Genomic DNA, 16,796 nt, shown 5'->3' on the forward strand with positions numbered 1-16,796 from the left:
AATCAAGTAAATGCATTAGGGCCATAAGATTGGTAACTATTTAGCAAAACCATAAAGTGTGTCCTTATTCTAATACACTTAATCCTCCAAGTGAACACAATCATCATAATTATCTTTTGATCCTTCAAATTTTTCTACCATAAACAACAGACCACAATGTTAAAGTATCAACCAATAAACTAAATTGCAGACAATTATCAGCAAACTTATATACAAAGTTGTGTTTAAAGAGAATTAACTAACCACATAAAATCCTAAGCTGAGATATCAAACTTTTTATCCCCAGACACCAAGCACTCAAGCAGCAATATCTGTAGAATGAAATTTAAGTCATATTCATAATTCTTTTAACAATGCATTTTTATACACAAACCTAATTTATACTCCAAGGCTTAAGTTGAACAGATTTCATAACCCCCAAAATAAACTAATTAAAACATATAAATACCATCTTACCTAAAACTTTCGCTTTGATTTGATGCTTGCTAAGAAGTATGGAAAGGAAAAGCTTTAGTATTTTTGCTTGCATGCATCTTCCATGGAAATCATTCTCTACCCTCCTTAATTTCATCCAAAATAAAGATGTCTTGATTGTCTTTGATGTAGCAAACAAAAGCTTACTATCTGGATCTTTCAAGATGTGTACCTGCAAAAGTAAGATACTTTATACAACAAAAACCCTGATCACAAAGATATATGCTTAAGCAATAGTTCACTTCCTTTTCTTTGAAAACTAGATTCAGTAAATGTGAACATTCATTAGATGAAACCATAAGAAACTGTTGGAGATGGCAGAAGAAAACCCTAAAAATTAAATTTTTGAAAACATTTTTTTGGGGAAAGAGAATAACAATTAATGATGATTAATATGAGATGATAAAGATGTACCTTGTTAATGATTTCAAGAGAATCCCATTCCGCCAACAAAAAGTATAGGTTTTTGGAACTCCCAAGTTGTAAAATATTATTATAATATCAAGAAATAAATTAAGAGAAGAAAAAACTATCTGGTAGTACAGATCTTGCAATAGGAAAAGAACCTTCATGTGATGCAATCAGCATATAGTATTTGTACCATCCCTAATACCCCTCTTCTTCTTCTTAGATTTCCCTATTTTGAATCTGTTTAAAGTTACAAGAAGTCAAGCAAGAAAGATTTGGAGATATAAAAAAGGAGATGGTGGTGGTGGTGTAACTAGTCATCAGAAAGTTGCAGCTTTTTTCATTGCAATAGTGGTATGCTGGTGGTGTTTGGATAGATAGATATGAAACAGGTAGCCAGCTAGGTGTCCATCTTTTCTGCACCTCCCACAGTTTACCATGCTTCCAGATTCCAATAAACATAAAAATATACATAAAATGCACACAACATAATATAAATATATTATTCCCACTCACACACATAAGATCAACCCACAGAAAGAAAGAAAAGCACACACAACATCATATTAACACACATAAGAAAGAAGAAAGAAAGAGTAGGGGCTGACAGAAGAGAAGTGAGCACACACATAAACAACAATATAGTCTCTCTATACAATTGCCTGTGTGTGCTCACTCTCTTCTGTCAATTCAACCAAACCCTCTTTTCTCCTCACAAACATCTAACAAGAACATGATTCATGAAACACACAATAAATGCTTGATGGAGGCATAGGTTTTCACTACTAAATATCTGAATCCATTATTTTGTATGATATTTTAGTTGACTTTGTGATAACAGTGAGTGGATATGATATAGAAAGCTGAAGACTGAAGAGTGATTTGGTTGTGGTTCATGAATTTATAAACAGGGAGATGAAGAAGAGTTTACTTTCCAATTGCATTCTTCACCCCACCAGCACCACTTGTTGTTTGTCTTTTTTATGTTCTCATGCGATAATTAATTAATCATCATGTGGCGGGGGATCAAGATTAAGGAACCAACGGTGGTTGTGGTTTCTTTTGGACTTAATATTGAGATTAGGTTTAATAAAGCAAAGAAAAGACAGATTGGGACATGGGATTCTTGTGTCAAGAGGGCATTGGTAGGTTTAGGGTAAAATGGTTACGTGGAAGAATATGAATGGGCAAGGGAGGATGGCTCAGATGATAGCGTAGTTTCCGGTGAGGGTATGTGGTGGGTCAGGCGCCGGGAAGTTGGACTTTGAAATTTCAGCGATGCGTCAATCGAGGGACAAGCAATAAAGAGCACAACCAATACAACTGCCGTCATCACCACCCGTTGATATTTTATCACTAAAAAGTAATAATATTTACGTTCGTGCCCCACATGTATCACACTATAACAACATCCCATTATATTTTTTTCGGTAGATTTTAGATAACGCATGAGAAATGACTGGTAAATATGTGAAAGAAAATGGATGGTCACAAATATAATAGCAGGCTTTTTTTGATGAATCGAACCCTTGTGTCGACATAATAGTTGTTCAGAAGATTGCAATTAGTAAGAGAGAAAACTTGTATTGATTTCTAAACATTTATGCATACATATAAAAAATTATATGTAATTAGATGGCAAATTAGTATTGTGCTTGTCTAGCTTGAATTGCATAATTGAATTTTGATCCATAATAATATAAACATTGTGATGTTGTAAAATCTTATATAATGGATTACTTTTCATTATTATTGGATATTAATAGCTATATTTATATATGAGTTATATAAATAATAATTATTTTCATACATGTGTATAGCTTAGTGAGAGCATCATAACGAGTCAAACCAAATCTAAATCGAAGCTATGGTAAATGAATATTAATGATCGAATATGTGTTGTTGAAACAACAAAAGATGAGAAAGTTTTGGAATAAATAGGTTAATTAAGGTTTTGTCATATTATCCAACATTGGGGAGAGGACAAAACATAAAGTAGCTTATAAGGGTGAGCGTTGCTTCAATCTTGTTTCCTTTAGTACAAGACACAAGTTGACAACCTAAAGGTAATTCTCCTTTGTATTTTTAACGTTGTATGCGTAGTCCGATATATGGGTGGTGCAGGTTCATGTGTTGAACACACATGGCGTAAGTTACCTTACGCATCCATCTCGATTCTCGCGCGGTACGCATGGCTGATGCATGGATGTAACAACATTATTGAGGAAATTTAATCTTATTTATTGCAAGATTAATTATCCTAATAAACGTGAAGTTTTGTCGACTATATGGGCCTAGTATGTGACCACAGTTGGTACCTGTTTTGTAAATATATTAAAACTAGCATCGTTACATGCGTGTTGCGACGGTGCTATTTTTGTTTGGTTACAATTATCATTTTTCTTTTGTGCTACTTAGGTTTACATCTAATTTGGTACACATGACATTTGCAATTATTGTTTTTACACATTTAAAAATGTTCAAAATAGTAGAGACAATGTATAATAAAACTATTGCTAGAATTCAGTTAATCGTAGCATCCATCGCATCCTTTGATAATAATATGATAGATCTTTGAGAATGATCAACATAGGATTGAACATATGTAGAGCCCATTTTGTATATTTAAGTTTTTTGTATTTATTCGGTTATTTCACGATGTATTAAGTTAGCTTTCATGTCTTTTTTATGTTTGGGCCCGAGGCATTGTAAACAAAAGCCCAATGGGCCGTGAATAATGAAAGAATGGTGCATGGAACTCGCACTATAAATAGTGCAAACTTCCATGCACAACATAATCTTTTGAAAATCTCATCTTACCAACTCTCTCTTTCTCTCTACCTTATCTATTTCCTTCTACTTATAGCAAATAACTCAAACCTAACAAGATCCGAGATCTCGGTTGCTTGTATGTGATTTCCGCTAGCATACAAGTGAGATTGATTCAAGAACTAGTTGTTTGATATTGTCTTTAGGACCTACAATTGGTATCAGAGCTTTCGGCTCTACTAGTTGAGGTTCTTGGGTCATAACCTCGGATTTTGGTCTTGTTTTTGTGTTTGAAAGTCGTGTTTATGTGTTCTTTAGTTATTCAAGTCGTTTGAAAGCTTCAAAATCAGCAAAAAGTGTGTTTGTTATAAATTCGTAACATCAGCGTCTCATGCGATTGCCTTTCTTTAGAACCCAAATCGCATCGCATTTGAATTTTAATCGCATCACATTTTGGAATCTAATCACATCGCATTTTATAATCCAAATCGCATCGCACTTGGAATTCCAATCACATCGCATTTCTCTAAGAACCATGGAATTCCAATCACATCGCATTTCTCTAAGAACCATTCGCATCGCATTTAAGACGAATCATGTCGCGTTTCTCTAAAACCATTCAAGTCGCATTTAAACGAATCGCATCGCATTCCCTAGAAAAACCAATCGTATTTTACAAACCAATCGCATCGCATATCACCGTGCGATTGTGATTCATTTGTACTTAGAATTTTCAACACAATTTTTTGATTTTAAGAATGTTTGATTTGGTAACTTTCTGATAAGTGTATAAAGACGTCTTACGATCCAGAAATATTAAAGAACTACATGATGTTTGAGAATGAGGCTGGAATCACAAACAAACCACCTAAACTGTTAAACTTTGAAAGCAATTTTGATGAGTGGAAATGGAGGTTCAAGAATTTTGTGAGAATTAATGACTTTACATTGTTGAGATCTATTGAGAATGGACCTCACAAGCCTACAACAATGGCTGCTAATGGACCAGTTGATGTCCCTCCTGAAAGTCTCTCTGAAAATGACAAGAAACTAATGTTTGAATATGAAAAGGCATATGGGATAATCAGTGTGTCCTTGTCCAAGGATTTCTCTCAAACCTTAAGAGAATGCACTGCTGCAAAAGGCCTTTGGGATGTATTGGTTGAAAGGTTTGAAGGAAATTTGGAAATGAGGGAAAGCCGAAGGGAAATGCTAAACGGATAATTTAACATGTTCAATCATATTCAAGGGAAACTGTTACTTCTCTCCTCATCAGATATGAAGCACTAAACACCAAGATGAGAAGCGTTGGTATTATTAAAGAAATGTCAGAGATCAACAAGAAGCTTTTAAATTCACTACCTTACACATAGAACAAGAATGATACTACTATCAAGAGAACCACCAATTTGAATACAACAACACTCACATAGTTGACCTCTACCATCAAATCATTTGAGATAGATGATAAACTAAAAATGAGCAATCAGGTCAGTTCTTTGAATCATGCCGGTGTTTCTATAGCTTCTGGAGTTGGCTCAGCTTTTCTCAGCCAATCACATCCTCGTTCATCCAGTCAATGGAGTAAAAAATGTTCAATATTCAGTTTAGTCCAATCAAAACAAAGCTTTCAAGTCATCTACAAGTGTTTCAGGATCGGCAGCATCAAACTCAATTCAAGACTTGGTGATTCAAGTTGTTAATCAAGCCCTGAAGGCTCATGGGATTAACAACTCCTCAAACAACAGCTCCAGTCAACCCACCATGCAAGTTGATGACTCTCAAGTCTCAATGTTCTATGCCTTTATGGCTAGTCAAGAGGAATTGCTGCAGGGAAAACAAGTGCCCCTGTCTTTCCATCAAGGAGATCTTTCAGAAATCAACGAGCAAGACCTAGAGAAGATGGATATAATGTACCATATGGCCATGACTATTTACCGAGCCACTAACTTCACGAAGAAGTATGGGAAAACAGCTTCAAGGATTCAGACAACAACATTGGTAAAAGATTGCTGATGTACTAACCCCAAGAAAGCCGGCTGGAGATGTGAAGAGAATGCGCTAACCCAATAAAGCCGGATGGAGATGTGAAGATTGTTGATGTATTTGACCATGAAGGGGGTAAAGGGAATGATACTGGTAAAGGACCAGTTGGTCAAGGTAGCTCATCGGGTCAAGGGGTTCCAAGAATTGGTCTACTAAGCCAGACTGGATGGCTCAAATGGGTGAACTGATGAACCCAATGAACTTGGTCGGGATGACGTTTGTGAATGGGAGATCAAGCTTCAACAAGTACTGCATCAGGAAGCTGTCATGGAAATCCCGACATTCTCGAGGTACACAAACATCTATGCTCTAAATTGTTTATAGATAAAGTAGAAAATTATAGAACCCATAATGCTAATCTGATAAGAGAAACATTGGCATTAAGTACCAAAATGATGAGTATAAGAAAGCTGAAAAGATATTTACTACTAGAATTAAAACTCATCATGATGACATGGCAAACTTAAATCGAAAGTTATTTGAAGAAAACTTGCGGGTTGATTCTCAAAATAAACAAATAATTGGTTTAAAGGCTAAAATTGAAGAATTAGAGCTTGATCTTGCTAAAAGAAAAATAGCTGTTGATAAGTTTGAAATGGCCTTCAATAAGCTCAATGGGATTATTGGATCATAAATGGGGGTGAAACAAAAAACGGGTATTGGATATGATTTTACTGCAGTTCCACCACCATTCAATGATAACTACACATCTCTACCCCACTTTAGTTTCAACACCCCTCCAGATGACGAAATGGTCTATGGAATTGGTTATGTACCAAAACCAATAATATTTGTTCTTGCCGTTCCCAAGACTGTTGATCCAATCTTTGAACCAATAATATTTGTTCTTGTTCAGCAGGTGGTGTAGAATAAAGTAGGTCAGTGGAAAAGGACATGAGTTGTGAGAAGGATAGAGTTTTAGATTCACTTTTTGATTCCAATGTGAATTCAAAACAATCATTTGTCAACTCTGTCTGTACTAATAATATTTATGTTTTCATGCAAAATACATTGAAATCATCTTCGGATGGTGATGTAATTGGTGACAGTGTTAACCTTGGCACTGGTCACATTATTTTGAATGAAAATATTGATGTTATTTCATATAGTAATTGTGAAATTGTATATGATGAGTCTTTTATTAAAAATTATGAAAATGTGAATGAGACTGTCGATGTGAACATACCAAGTTGTTCATCTTCAAGTTGTAAGCCTAAGGATAGATCAAATAAAAACAAAGTGTTTGGAAAATGAAAATCATGCTAGTACTTCAAGCAAGTATGTTCCACCAAGTAAAAGATCATTTTCTCAAACAACTAATCAGTTAAGATTCTAAGTCATACAATTTTACAAATAATAACTACTATGGTCATTATCGTGGTCAAAAATCAATTGAGGATCACAATCATGTTCCTTTCTTCCAAGGATCACCTTCTCATCATCATCATCATCATCATCATCATCATCATCAAAGATCTTATAGCTTTGATGAGTATTATGGGGTCTATAGTAGATAATGTTGTTATGTGTGTGGAAATCCATCTCACCTTGCAAGGCACTGCAAGAACTGGCATGGACAACAAAGAGATATGCAAAAATAGTTCAATTAGTTCCTATCTACAACTGTTAGCAGTTCGGGATCAGGACTGATAAAACTGTAACTGATGCCAGTGAAATAGACATGAGATCCAAAATTGATAAAACCAAGAAAAAGAAAAAGCCTTTTTGGATAACCAAGAAGGTGAGAACAAAAATGGATTAAAAGACTGCGGAGTCTGATGTAACATTCGTTATTTTTCAAACCCGAAAATCCGACCCGTTTTAAATTTTTGGTTTTGTTTATAAATATATATATATATATATATATAAATTTATATATATCTTAATTTTCATTTTATTTGACATTAATTCATTGAGTTTTTGTTGTATTCGCATTTGTATTTGAGTTCGTTAACCCGACCCGTTGGTTCGTTTCGATGTATTGTTATTCATTAATTAGCATTAATAAAGCATTTTCCCGACGTTTGAAGTTTATTGCTCATCGTTTTATAATACCCTCAAACAATCATTGAAATACCGGCTTTAACGTTAATCAATTCACAAGCTATCGGATATAATATGAAAATAATGCGAATATAATTATATAACAAGTTTATAACAATTCCAAAGTTCAAGGTTCACTTGGTAAATATAGTTTAACATAAGTTTTAAAAGAAATCTCAAAGTATAAGGGCTGAAAGTGTAAATTATTCAAAATAATAATATTTTTATGAAAATGTAACCCAACCCCCCCCCCCCCCCATCACCCCCTTTTTTTTGGCTTTTTCGTCGCGGATGAAGCCGGCGAATCTCTGGCCACCTCAAAACCCCGTAATCTCCGTTCCTTTGACCCGTTAAATTAGCCTAACATCTTTAGACGACCATAACTATCATTAACTGATATTTTAATTGAATTGTAACGTCCTAGAATCGTCAAATAGGTCTGTGACCGTCACCGAAAAATCGGCCATTAACAATTAACACTGATTAACGAACTACGTCGCAATTACTAGTATAAATAGGGCCCTCACACCAAACTAGCATGCTCATAAGCTCCAATCTCATTGTTATATCCTCTTTAATCCCGTAACTCTTCTTCCAAGCTCGGAACTCTGGCCGACTTCGTTCACTCCCTTCTAGACACCATTCGAGGTAATTAAAATATGGTTTTGATTCATTTTAACCCACTAATCAAAACCCTTAACTTAATTTGACCAAACATATGACAAATTAACAGGTTAGGAATCTAGGGTTTTGATTGAAAGAGATGAATTTGAATGTTTACTTATATTTTATTTGTTTCTGTTGATATCACAAACAAATGAAATGGCTTGGTGGTTAGTCTCCTTTTATGATTAATTTTTACACCTTTTATATATATACTAAATTAATTAATAACATTTTTAAAAATAATAATAAATTAAATAAAATTATATTAAATTAATTAAACATAGTTATATCTTAAAAATATCACTTTCCACCTAAAAACCGACTTTGTTTTCGTTAAAATTCCGTTAGAAACCTGGTTAATATTATATTAATATTTAGTTAACCATAAATGAGTTTATATCTTTCAACCATGCTTAATAAATGTTATGAACCTCATTATATAGTTATACTAAAATAATTCGTCGTGACTTTAAAAATCGTTAAAAACTTGTTAAAACTTAAATAATATTATAATGCCATAAAGTGTTAGAATATATATTAAAATAATGTTGAAACTCTAAAAATTAAACTACTTAATCCCGATAGCTGGTCTTGATTCCTTTATATTTCCTTTATAGTTCGTGCCATTTAACCACTTCGGCTTTCTTTAAACTCGCTTTCGGTTTTAGTTCAAGTTATCACTAAACTCAAAGGTGAGTTATCACTAAACTCAAAGGTGATTATCTGAGTACGTTGGTTGATACCAACTGGAAAGGACATTACTTGCTTGTTTATCACTTAGCCATGAATTGCATGGTTTTTATGTATCTATTATGGGAACTCACCAACTATTCACATAGTTGACATTATTTTTTACATATGCTATATGTACCATAATTAGAGGATGATGCTAAATGAAGACTTAGCTCTAAGTTATCAAAAATAGTCAAAAATTATTATAGTTGTTTATCTTTGATTTGGATGTAATTGTTTTCTTTGAAAAATTATGTACGTGTGTTTTTAAACAAATTAATGGTATTATGGTCACCTAATAGTGTCACGTGTGTTTGAACAATCTGTACGTCACAGTCGGGCGTTTCCACTTAAGCCGGGGTGTTACATCTGAGAATCCACCAAAATAGTTTCAAAATAAAAAGAAAAGAAATCCAAAGATTGAAAAATTTACGGATTTTATTTTGAAAACAAAGAAGACTAGATCCAAGCATTTCAAAAAACAAGTAATATGTTTTCAGAACCAGACCTAGTGCAAAACCAATAGTGGTTGACAAGAGCACACTAGATCTAATAACCCAAAGGTCTTCTGAATATACCGGCCCAATCAGTATATTCAAATATTGGGAATGGAGATTTGAATGAAAATAAAGTAAGCAGTAATAAGTAGAAGCAATAGACAAAGAATCACTATATTAATATATTGTTTAAGAACAGTGATAAGGTTGCATAGAATGTCTAGGGTTTCGTGACGGCGATACGAGGTAGCATAAGTGAGGAATCATCGCTCTGACTGTTATGCTCTCGTAATCCGTAAAAACTTGTCTTATTGTGTGTGAAACCTAGGATTCTATTTATAGGCCCGGACATTCCTTCTAGAAACCCTAATGATTACATTATAAATGACAAAACAAATACAAGTGTAAAACAGGTCTTCGAGTATGATAATTCCTTATCGAGCAGACCTTGTAATGCATAGCATGCTCGAAACATGTCTTCGAGCAGACTTTACTTAGAATATTTTCACAATAAAATATTCTTCTCCAGCAGACTTCAATCTTCATAACTTATCCTTACTTTGCTCGAATAGGTTCCACGAGCAAGCATGTTCTCCTTAATCTCTTCAATCCTGCCTTATGACTTATTGTGAACAATCTTCAGCATACTCGGGTACAGAAGTTTGCTAGGGATTTGTGACATTCGTCAAATTTTCGATTCGTATTCGTAACCGGACCCGTTAGGTCGTTTTGATGTACTATCATTATTATTTATCATTAATAAAGTATTCCTGACATTTAATTTTCGACGTTCGTTCATTTATTTCTATGTTCAATTTACTAATGAAAATCCCGAGCCTTAAACGTTAAGCGAGTCGTACGGGTTAAACGAGTAAACATCTCAAAACCGAAAACTATATAATATAATTTATAAAGTCCAAGCTTAAAAAGGAATTTTAAACATTTATTTTCAACAAAAAAGATCCTTGAAACTTCAGGGGTGCAATGTGTAAATACTATTTAAATTATATTAATTTTAAATAATAAACCCAACCCACCGTCCCTACCCCCCTCACCTTTTTCCGGCGGGGCCTCCGGCCACCGGAATCCGGCGCCGGAGGTGGCCGCCACCCCCTTAAATGCATTTTTTATTAAATTAAATTATATAAACTCAATAATCTTCGTTAATACATCCTACCAACTTGTTAATTCGTAATGACAAACTATAACGCGTTAATCCAATCCGTGACATACGTCGGAAAATCCGGAAAATCAATTAATGGAATAACCGCATATACGCTCCTCCACCTAGTATAAATAGGTGCCTAAGCCTTTAACCAACTTGCTCATTCCTCTTAATTCCTCTCTAATACACTGAGTGTCTGTAATTGGGAGTTTCTTTGTTAACTTTTCCAGCTACCTTAATCTCGGCCAAATCAAAACGTAATAAAGGTAATTGTTATATGCTTATTAATGTCGATGAACCAATAAACAAAACCCCCAATCTGATTCCACCAAACAACGAACAGAAGCATCAATAGGAAATTAGGGTTCATAATCATGAAGATGGTGAACCTGAAATATATATAAATATATATATATATATATATATATATATATATATATGTATATATGTATGTATAATATCTTTCATCGATAAACTGAATATCCATTATAGACCAACTGGTTAGAACTTGAACTTGACAAACGTGACACCTGGGTTCAAAACCCCCGGCTCAGATTTGCTCTTAGTTATTTTGTAATTAGTATTATATCAATGAAGCAGTTAATAGATTTAAGTAAATGAAAACGTGCTCTTAACGAATGAATCTCCTGGATCAACTGGTTAACACACGTAACCTGTATCACCAAGACCCGGGTTTGAAAACCGGGTCAAACACTATTTTTTTGTATTAGTTAATATGTTAATATCAATTTATTAGCAATTAATTAATCATTTAATCAATTAAAAATCAAAATAATTTTATAAAAAAAAACATTTTTAAATTAAATAATAATTATGTAAATTAATTAATATCTCACCATTTTAAACTTAAAAACCAAGTTTTTCGTTTTCGTAAACCGTTATAAAAAAATCGTTTACTAATCGTAACGTAAACTTTAATTTACTAAAAATCGTCTCGTTAAAGTAATAATTATGTTTTCGACTTACAAACACTAGTTCAAGTATTTTGGAAGTATAAACTCCATATTCTCGCTGTTGAACTACTTATATCTTATTAATAAACAAGTTACCGTTAAACATAAATAATAATATAATAATCAAAGAGCCATAAAATTTGTAATAAATTATAATAAAAGTAATAACTAACTTCTAAAATTATTCATACAATTAATCAACCTTAAAACCCTGTTAGAATAGTCGTTAAAAGTCGTGTTTATTCTTATTTATAGTTCGTACGAATTGATCGCTTCGGTTTCCTTTGACGCCTTTGAGTTATTCTTATTCCTTTTTACTACAACTACTAAGGTTAGTTTTCATAACCCCTTTTTAAATGTATTTTGGGGTAGCATATGTATCCATTATTAAATTTCAAGATTTACAACTTTGCATACCAACTATAATTCATATCATGGACTTGTATGCTTACTTGCTTATTTGTTATATACGTGGATTTCAAGTGGTTGCCTCAATAAGTATGATCATACGCCCCCTTTGCACTCAGGTCCATCTGTATCGAGTGGAAAAGGGACCTCATATCCAAGTACGTTGGTAGCCCCAACTGGAAAGGACCTTTGTTTGTTCTTTACACTCAGGTCCATTGCATCGAGTGTAAAGAACCCTTACTTGCGCATTTTACAAGTTTTCATGGAATTGTATGGTTTTTACGTAGTATATCAAACTGTGGAAATCTCACCAGCTATATTTATAGCTGACCATATTTTATACGTATCTTACAGGTACCGTGATTAGAGGTTGAAGTATTGAAGACGCTTAGTTTATTTAGGGTTTTCAAATAAATGGATTATTATTGTTGTTTATCTTTGATTTGGATGTACATCTTTACTTTGGAACTTGTGTTACATGATGTTTGAAATGAATAAATGTTATTATTGTCACCAAATAGTGCCACGTGTGTTTGAACAATATGTACGTCACACTCGGGCGTTTCCGCTTAAGCCGGGGTATTACAGATTGGTATCAGAGCCGTGGCTATAAGATAGGACATTAGACGTAGTGTTCTAGGTAGCTATAGCTTAATTGTTTAAATGTTCAGGTTGCATGATAGAAAATTATATGGGCCTTTACTTGATTGTTCGAATGCACTTATTACTATTGTACTACTTATTTCATTTACGCCTCATGTACACAAAGCACACACAAGTCCAAGGCTTATGCCTAAAAACAAATATTTTCAAAACTTTCAAATCAATTTTTCTGTGGTGTTCCGATAATTCTTCTGCGTAAATATGGCTCGTCGTGGCGAGTATGTAGTAACTGGAAGGGGGACGTGCTTGTTTCCCGAACTCTTGACACCAAGGTTCATGAAACCTAAGGATAAGCAATGCACATACATCCAATCAGACGTTGGACCCGGTTGCTTTCCTAGAGGGTTCAGGAAGGGCATGAAACTTATTAGGCCAAAATGTACCACCCAAACGCCATACGAATCACCACTTTATGTTTTCAACCGTAATCATGTCCACGTTGTGATAAGGATATGGTTGCATCCCTTAGGATGTCACACAAGTCATGGTGGTTCATGCAACGTGTGACTCCGACCCTCTACGTTTTACAACGTGTTTTAACCGAAAGTCTGTCAAGCCGTGGTGATACACAAATACCTAGCTTTTGGTTCGATTTATTTTCGAAGTTTCGATTTTTGTGTTGGAACATAAGAGTCCATGGTGGTTCATGAAAACTCTAAGTTCCTCACCACACTTATTATATTTATGGTTTTCATATTTTAACAAACTTTACAAAACATTTATTTTCTTTATATATATCATGCACTATTCCGAGTTTCACGATTTTCGAAACCTTTGTTCGCAGAATGGCTTCTTGCAACCTTAAGCGTCGATCATCTAGAACCTCTAGCCGCAAGATAACTTCACAGATCCCCAAGCACCTAACAGCGGTCCTCCCCAATATCATGACCCAGATGCACCAGAACATCATGGCTAACGTTAACCCTCCTCCTCCCCCGCCTTCAGCTCCCGTTCTGACCTTTAAAAACTTTACTGATGCTAAACCTACCACTTTTGACAAAACTCAAGGTGCCACTGACCTACTTCAGTGGTACGAAAAGGTGGAGAGTGTGTTTTTCCAAATTGAGTGTCCTGATGATAAGCGAACCCAATTCGCTACAGGTATGTTCGAGAAAGGCGCTCTTACATGGTGGGTCAAGGAAAAGTTGACCCGCGGTGCTGAAGTTGGCCTCACCATGGAACGAATTGAAGGATCTCATGACCCGACAGTTTTGTCCACCAAAGAGCTTATGAATCTGGAGGCTGAGTTTTGGAACCTTAAGCAAGAGGGTGGTGAGCACTCAGCTTACACCTCTCGTTTCAACGAGCTAAGTGTGTTGGTGCCGCATCTCGTCACCCCCGATTCGCGTGCCATCGATAAGTATATTCGGGGACTACCAAGACAAGTTCAAGATAGTGTCTTTAGTAGTTCTCCCAAAGAGCTTGGCAATGCGATTAATCTAGCCGCAACCCTAACCGACAATCATGTCAAAGCCGGGACTTTGGCATTAAAATCATCCAAAAACCAATCGATAAACCCGTTACTGAACCAAAAGAAACCAAGCCCCGACCATCCAAACCCGCTTACTCTTCCACCCATCACCGAGAAAGAAAGAGCAAGAACTACGCGCTAACCCAACAAACCGCACCTCAAACCCAAACCAACCCTGCACCACCTTTCAAGAAACCCTATAATGGACCCCATCCTTTTTGCAACACTTGCCTTCGACACCACTCCGCTAATACCGTCTGCCGTAAATGCAACCGTTGTAACCGTTTAGGGAATTTTAGCACCCCTGTCGTGAAACCACCATAGCGGCTCCCCCGCGGGCTGCTCAACCAAACCCCCGACCCGTATCATATGTCCAACCCATCAACCAACTGAGTGCTTGCTATAATTGTGGTGACCCTGGCCACTTCCGCAACGCGTGTCCACGACTCGTAAATGTGAACTCGCTTTAGCTGGCCCTGCCCTGCAATTTCAACTCCAAGCTTACCAAGCCTATTAAGCGAATCAGCCACAAGCCCCACCTTTGTTGGCTAATCAAGCTCAAGTTCAACCGTTCCCAACAATTCAAGAACCCGCACCCCAAGAGGGTCAAGCCGCTCAAGCCGTTCAAGCTCCCCAAGATACTCGCGGGCGTGCCTTCATGATGAATGCCCACCAAGCTCAACAAAACGGTGATGTGGTGAACGGTACGTTTCTTGTAGACGACCACTTTGCAACCATTTTATTTGATACCTGTGCCGATATTAGTTTTGTATCCTTAGAATTTGAATTTTTACTTGCTAAACCTCAGTCTAAACTTAAGAGCTCGCACACTTTTGAAGTAGCAAGTGGTAAATCCGTGACGATTGATTCCGTTATTCGAAGTTGCAAGATGAATCTAAATGGCCACACGTTCTCAATCGACCTCATCCTGATACAGTTGGAAAGTTTTGACATCATAGTAGGCATGGATTGGTTGTCCTCTCACCGTGTCAAAATCATTTGCTTCGAGAAGATCATTCGTATTCCGATTGCCGATGGTCAAACTCTTCGTGTTATTGGTGAAAGGCCTTCTCCTTCGAGTCTTAAACTCATAACTTGCTTTCAAGCCCAAACATATTTGCGCAAGAAGTATGTAGCATTCGTGGCTCACGTTGTTGAAAAGAAGGAGCAAAAGATCGAAGACATTCCGGTTGTTCGCGAGTATCCCGAAGTGTTCCTCGATGACGTTTCTGGTCTTCCTCCCATTCGAGAAGTTGATTTCCGCATTGATCTCGTGCCTGGTGCAACTCCGATTGCGAAGGCTCCTTATCGTCTTGCACCCTCCAAGATGCAAGAATTGTCTACCCAACTCCAAGAACTTTCGGACAAAGGGTTCATTCGCCCTAGTTCGTCTCCATGGGGTGCACCTGTTTTGTTTGTCAAGAAGAAAGACGGTTCCTTTCGTATGTGTATCGACTACCGAGAGCTCAACAAGCTTACGGTCTAGAATCGTTACCCCTTGCCTCGCATCGACGATCTCTTTGATCAACTTCAAGAAGCTTCTTGCTTCTCCAAGATTGATTTTCGTTTGGGTTATCATCAACTACGCGTGCATGAAGATGATATACCCAAGACCGCCTTCCGAACTCGATATGGACATTACGAGTTTAGGGTTATGCCCTTTGGGTTAACCAATGCACCCGTGGTATTCATGGACCTCATGAACTGCGTGTGCAATCCATACTTAGATAAATTCGTGATTGTCTTTATTGATGATATTCTCATATATTCAAAGTCCAAAACTGAGCATACAAAGCACCTTCATTCCATCCTTGATCTCTTGGGGAAGGAACAACTTTACGCGAAGTTCTCGAAGTGTGAATTCTAGTTGAATGAAATTCAATTCTTAGGGCACATAGTAAACGAAAAGGGTATTCACATTGACCCCGCCAAAATTGAAGCCATTAATAATTGGAAGAGTCCAACCTCTCCTACTGAAGTTCGTTCGTTTCTTGGTCTTGCGGGTTATTATCGTCGCTTCATCCTCAATTTTTCCAAAATCGCTTTGCCCCTAACCGCTTTGACTCACAAGGATAAACCTTGCGTGTGGGGACCAAAGCAAGATGAAGCATTCCAAACTCTCAAACGTGTGCTTTGCGATGCGCCGATCCTTGCTCTCCCCGAGGGCAATGAGGAATTTGTTTTCTATTGCGATGCTTCTAACCAAGGCCTCGGTTGTGTCCTTATGCAACGAGGTAAAGTCATCGTCTACGCTTCACGACAACTTAAAGTTCATGAAAGGAATTACACGACGCATGATCTCGAGCTCGGTGCTGTTGTTTTTGCGTTGAAAAATTGGAGACATTACCTTTATGGAACAAAATGTGTGGTATTCACCGACCACAAGAGTCTTCAACACATTTTTGACCAAAAGGATTTGAACATGCGGCAACGACGATGGGCCGAATTACTTAGCGATTACGACTGCGAAATTCGCTACC

General features: G+C 36.3%; 1 long non-coding RNA gene across 1 annotated transcript; it reads right to left on the reverse strand.

Annotated features, from left to right (window-relative positions):
* Nucleotides 1–275: 275 nt before the first annotated feature.
* On the reverse strand, nucleotides 276–1,347 carry LOC143585971 (uncharacterized). Its single transcript, XR_013144630.1, has 3 exons — nucleotides 889–1,347; nucleotides 457–646; nucleotides 276–311 (listed from the first exon to the last, which is right to left on the reverse strand). It is a non-coding gene; the product is annotated as an uncharacterized LOC143585971 (long non-coding RNA).
* Between the last annotated feature and the right edge of the window lie 15,449 nt (nucleotides 1,348–16,796).

Source organism: Bidens hawaiensis, unplaced genomic scaffold, assembly GCF_021521415.1.
Source record: "Bidens hawaiensis isolate Kalapana, Puna unplaced genomic scaffold, B.hawaiensis_p1.1 tig00034251_1, whole genome shotgun sequence".
In the NCBI taxonomy this organism is placed as follows: domain Eukaryota; kingdom Viridiplantae; phylum Streptophyta; class Magnoliopsida; order Asterales; family Asteraceae; genus Bidens; species Bidens hawaiensis.